We start from the raw sequence: 6,343 nt of genomic DNA, 5'->3' as shown, positions 1-6,343 counted from the left end.
TGGAAATGTGTTTAGAAACGGCTAAACAATGTGTGCAACATGCAAAAAATGTGATGTTACAGCTAAAAAGGAATTCACTCTTCTTCACATTACTATTTATATAGACTCCTCTTGGTTCTATTTCTATGGACATGTTTCTTACTCAGATAATTTTGCCGTTAAGAGACTGACTCAACATTCTTTGAATGTTTGAAATTTCCACTACTTTTTCTTGTAGAATATGAAACATCTACCAAGGTATAGAGGATGGCTTACAAAGAATATAAATAATTTAGAAAAAATGGGTTAAAATTCTCCCGTAAGTGTGTGGCAAATATTTAAGGCTATTTATTTCTAAAATTCATGTGCTCAGCTTTTGGGGAAATCCATGGACTTGGGATATATCATCTTTAGTTGAGGAAAGGCCTGTCAGTTAGTGAAAAAGAAAATTTTCATTTTAGGTGTAAGAAGTAAACAAAAAATGGCAAAATAATACAAAATAACAGCAAAGAAATGAGCTGAAAGAAACTTAAGCAGCTTTTCTAAATATCAGATAAGTGTTTCCCTCACTCCCTTAGAAACTAAGAAAAATGGGTTTTATCATTAAATAAGTTTCAAAATATGCTGGGTATTCTCCCACCTCTGAGACATTCACAGCATACAATTACTTACTGAAGGCTCTGTGAGCAAAGCTCAGGAAAGAAATAAATCTGATTTTTGTACATGAAATTTCCACCTCTTTTTGAAATACAGAAGACAATTTAGAAATACTTTGATAATTAGAGATATTTTGACAGTGAAATGTTAAAAGTAAAAATAATCCACATGTGAATAATGACTAAGCTTAAAAATTATCTAAAAAAATTGAACATAAAAGAAATAGGAGGTGAGCCCTTCCTTCGCTATCATTCATTCAACAAATATTTACTGAGCACTAAGTGTGTCAGACGTGATGATAGACGCTAGGTACACAGTTTTAATTTTGTAAGAAATTGTTTTCAACTGAACCTTACATTGCCCACATTGTCCCCAAGAAGAAAGATTAGGAGTCTTTTTGAGAGATACTTCTGTTACATGAATAAACTGCCAGTTTTAACCTTAGTATAGTGTTAATCTTGTTTCATAAGCAATGACATTAGTAAAGGTACTTAACAAAGCAAGTAAATAACTAAATGCCACTATATAATAAACTGTTGTCAAAATTGAAAAGTAAAGAAATTTTGGCTAGTTGTGATGGCTCACACCTGTAATCCTAGTACTCTGTGAGGGTGAGATAGCTCTGTTTGAGCTCCAGAGTTTGAGACCAGCCTGAATAACAGCAAAACCAAGTCTCTACTAAAAATAGAAAAATTAGACAGGCATTACAGCAGGCATCTGTAGTCCCAGCTACTTGGGAGGTTGAGCCTGAGAATTCGAGGTTACTATGAGCTATGATGATGTCACAATTCTCTACCCAGGGCAACTCTACCTCTGCTTAGGGAAAAAAAAAGAAAGAAAAGAAAAGAAAAAGAAAGGAAAAGTAAAGAAATTTTGAGTGCTGCCCAAGTTAAACAGTAACAAAGTGATGTTGGTAAAAACATATTGTTCTAAATAAGGGACATGAGATATAATCTAGAGATGAAACACAGACAACCAACCATGTGATGAATAATCTGCCTTTTAGGACCATTAAGGATGATTCAAGTATTTTAAATAGCATTAAGATATTCAGCTGATAGGCTCGGTGCCTATAGCTCAGCCGCTACGGTGCCAGTCACATACACCAACCAGAACTGGTGGGCTCAAACCTGCTCAGGCCTGCTAAATAACAATGGCAACTATAACAACAAAATACCAGGGCATTGTGGCAGGAGCCTGTAGTCCCAGCTACCTGGGAGGCTGAGGCAAGAAAATGGCTTACACCCAAGAGTTTGAGGTTGTTATGAGCTGTGACACCACAGCACTATACTGAGGGGCACAGCTTGAGACTCTGTCTCAAGGAAAAAAAAAAGATATTCAGCTGATAAAGAATAACATATGGCTTTCAATTATATTATCTGTTTCAATACTATAAAATATCCCCCTTTTATTTTTTTATTTATTTTTTTTAAACTTTATTTATTTTATGGTAAGTTTTTGTTTTTGTTTTGCAATTTTGGGCCAGGGCTGGGTTTGAACCCACCACCTCTGGCATATGAAGCCAGCACCCTACTCCTTTGAGCCACAGGCACCACCCAATATCCCCCTTTTAACCAGAAGACATATTGAATCTGAATAAAAACCAGCCTGAAGGGCTCTCACTAGTCAAATTTGGGAAAACGTGCCATCAAAATAACTAATGATAGGCATAGAAAGAATCCACAAGTCCCTACAGATAGAAGTAAATAAAAGAAGAAAAAAGTATCTTTTAAAACAGAATTCCAATTACTATATGTGGTATAAATCAGAATTAGTGTGAAAAATCACCTTGTATCATGAAATAAAAAGAAAGATTGAGCAATTACCCCAGACTAGAGGAGACTAAGACATGACAACTAAATACAATGTGGAATTCTGGACCCAAATAACAACAGTGTGATATTTGGAAAATTTTTTTTCTTTTATTATGAAGGATATTAGCGGGAAAATTGGCAAAATTTAAATAAGGTCTGTAAACTAGCCAGAAATATCGTATCCATATTAATTTCCTGATTTCCATAGTAGCACAATTATAATATTATGGTTTTGTAAGATATTAAAATTTGGGGTGAAGGGTATACTACTTTTTTGACATTAAGAAAAATCTAAATTAATTCAAAATAAAATTTAAAAAAGGAAAAAGAAATCATTCTACAAATTACCTAATAATTGTTTCAAGTAAGAATCATCATCATGTGGAAGCTAAAACTAATGGATGAAAACATGAGAAACAATATAGTTATATTGTCCTAAACTATCTCCCCCCAAAACACTTAACAATTTCAGGATAGAAAATAGTTTCTACAACTTGACAGTGTAGAAAACTGATAGATCAATGTCAAAATTACCAGTGATAAGAACAATTGATATCATGGGCCTAGAAATATGATGAGGCTGAGGCAGGAGGATCAAGACCATCCTAAGCAAATAAACACTATCTCTAAAAAAAAAAAAAAAAAAAAAGAAAAGAAAAGAAAAGAAAAGAAAATACTAGCCAGGTATGGTGATGTACATCTGTAGTCTCAGCTACTCTGGAGACTGCGGCAGGAGGGTCACTTGATCTCAGGGGTTTGAGGTTGCTGTGAGCTATGATAATGCCACTGCAGTCCAGCCCAGGCAACAGAGCAAGCCCCTGTATCAAAAATAAATAAATAAGGGGCAGAGGCAAAATGGCTGACTAGAGACAGCTTTCAACAGAGGCTCCTGTCCAGGAGAGTTAAAGAACAGAAGTTTAGCAAATAAACTGATTCACTAGGATTGGACAGAGACCAGCTGAAAACAAGACTTAGCCCCACCACACCAAGCAGGTCCCCAGTGTCTCAGGCCATAGCACTGTACGGGTCCTTTGCAAAGTTCTAAGGGAAAAGGGAAAGACACCAGTCCCAGCTCTTGGGCAAAGGCCTGGTTAATCACTACTCTAGGAGCACCCATCCCAACTTCACCTTATGGCTTCATCTAGCAAAACAGTGTAAAATAATCATGGGACGGAATCAGCAAGAAAAATTCCAGCAACATGAATAACCAGAGTAGATCAAGGAACAACATGGTGGACACACCAGAGGATCCAATTAATAAATAAATGGCTGAGATGTCAGAAATTGAATTCAGAATTTTGATTGCAAATAAGATTAATAGAATGGAGGTAACGTTGGAATTAGAAATTCAAGGAAAATTTCAAAAGTTATCTCAAGAATTCAATGAATTTGAAAGAAAAAAACACCAAAGACTTTGACACATTGAGACAAGAACTTGCAGCCCTCTAATATTTGAGAAATACAGTATAGAATCCCTCAATAACAGAATGGATCAGGCAGAAGAAAGGATTTCTGACACTGAAGACAAAGCTTTTGAATCCTCGCAAACACTCAAAATAGAAGAGAAGTGGAGAGCAAAAATGGATGATTCTCTCAAAGAGCTCTGGGATAATTTGAAGAAAACTAATATTTGCCTTATAGGAATTCCTAAAGGCAACGAGGTGGCTTTGAAAGGCACAGATGCTCTACTCCATGAGATAATCAAGAAGAACTTCCCAGACATGCCAAGAGATTCTGAAATTCAAATAGCAGACAGTTTCAGAACCCCAGCTTGACTCAACCCAAACAAGACATCTCCTAGACACATTATATATAACTTTGCCAAAGTTAGTATGAAGGAGAAAATTCTGCAAGCAGCCAGACTTAAGAAAACCATAACCTACAAGGGGGGGAATATTAGAATGACTGGAGAGTTCTCTGCTAAAACATTTCAAGCTAGAAGAAGCTGGTCATCGACTTTTAATCTCCTAAAACAAAATAACTTTCAACCAAGGATCCTGCATCCAGCTAAACTGAGTTTCATTTATGATGGAGAAATTAAATACTTTAATGACATTCACATGTTTAAGAAATTTGCCATAAATAAACCAGCTCCCCAGGATATTCTCAGACCTATCTTCCATAATGACCAGTGCAATCCTCTACTACCAAAGTAAACTCACTCAGAAACTTTTGAACAAATCCCAACTTCCACAGTGGCTAAAGGATTAAAAATATCCACTGAACTTTCGAAAAGCTCAATAACCAAAATTCTACCAAGCTTATCAATATTCTCAATTAATGTGAATGGCTTAAATTGTCCTCTAAAGATGCACAGGTTGGTGAACTGGATACAAAAACTCAGGCCAGATATCTGCTGCATACAAGAATCTCATCTTACCTTAAAAGATAAATATAGACTCAGGGTGAAGGAATGATCATCTATATTTCTGGCAAATGGAAATGAGAAAAAAGCAGGTGTTGCAATTTTATTCACAGATACAATAGGCTTTCAACCAACAAAAGTAAGGAAAGACAAGGATGGTCACTTCATATTTGTTAAGGGTTAACACTCAACATGATGAGATTTCAATTGTTAACATTTATGCCCCCAACCAGAATGCGCCTCCATTTATAAGAAAGACTCTAACAGACATGAGCAACTCAATTTCCTCTAGCACCATAATAGTCAGAGATTTTAACACTCCTTTGGCACTGTTGGATAGATCCTCCAATATGAAACTCAGCAAAGAAATTTTAGACTTAAACTTAACCATTCCACAATTGGATTTAACAGACATCTACAGAACATTTCATCCCAACAAAATTGAATACACATTCTACTCATCAGCCCATGGTACATCCTCCAAAATTGATCACATCTTATATCACAAGTCTAACCTCAGCAAATTTAAAAGAACAGAAATTATTCCTTGTATATTCTCAGATGATCATGGAATAAAAGTTGAATTCAGTAATAACAGGAATCTGTAGACTCATACAAAAACATGGAAACTATAATAACCCTATGCTGAACAATAGCTGGGTCACAGACGAGAGTAAGAAGGAAATTACCAAATTTTTAGAACAAAATGATAATGAAGACATGAATTACCAGAACCTCTGGCATACTGCAAAGGCAGTCCTAAAAGGGAAATTTATAGCACTACAAGCCTTCCTCAAGAGAACAGAAAGAAAGGAAGTTAACAACTTAATGGGACATCTCAAGCAACTTGAAAAAGAAGAACATCCCAATCCCAAACTCAGCAGAAGAAAAGAAATAACCAAAATTAGAGCAGAATTAAATGGGTTTGAAAACAAAAGGATTGTACAGCAGATCAATAAATTAAGAAGTTGGGTTTTTGAAAAGGTCAATAAAATAGATAAACTTTTGGTTAACCTAACCAGGAATAAAAGAATAAAATCTCTAATTTCATTAATCAGAAATGGCAAAGATGAAATAAAAACAGATTCCTCAGAAATCAAACAATCCTTAATGAATATTACTAGAAACTCTATTCTCAGAAATGAAAAATTTGAAGAAATAGACCAATACTTGGAAGTATGCCACGTTCCTAGATTCAGCCAGAATGAAGTGGAAATGTTGAACAGGCCTATATTGAGTTCTGAAATAGCATCAACTATACAAAATCTCCCTGAAAAGAAAAGCCCAAGACCAGATGGCTTCATGTCAGAATTCTACCAAACCTTATAGAGGAACTAGAACCTATATTACTTAACCTTTTCCAAAATATAGAAAAAGATGGAATACTACCCAACACATTCTATGAAGCAAATATGACCTTGATCCCCAAACCAGGAAAAGACCCAAGAAGAAAAGAAAATTATAGACCAATATCACTAATGAATATTGATGCAAAAATATTCAACAAGATCCTAGCAAACATAATCAG

Source organism: Otolemur garnettii, unplaced genomic scaffold (assembly GCF_000181295.1).
Source record: "Otolemur garnettii isolate 467f Iridium unplaced genomic scaffold, OtoGar3 scaffold00195, whole genome shotgun sequence".
NCBI classification, from domain to species: domain Eukaryota; kingdom Metazoa; phylum Chordata; class Mammalia; order Primates; family Galagidae; genus Otolemur; species Otolemur garnettii.
This window is presented reverse-complemented; position numbering follows the sequence as displayed.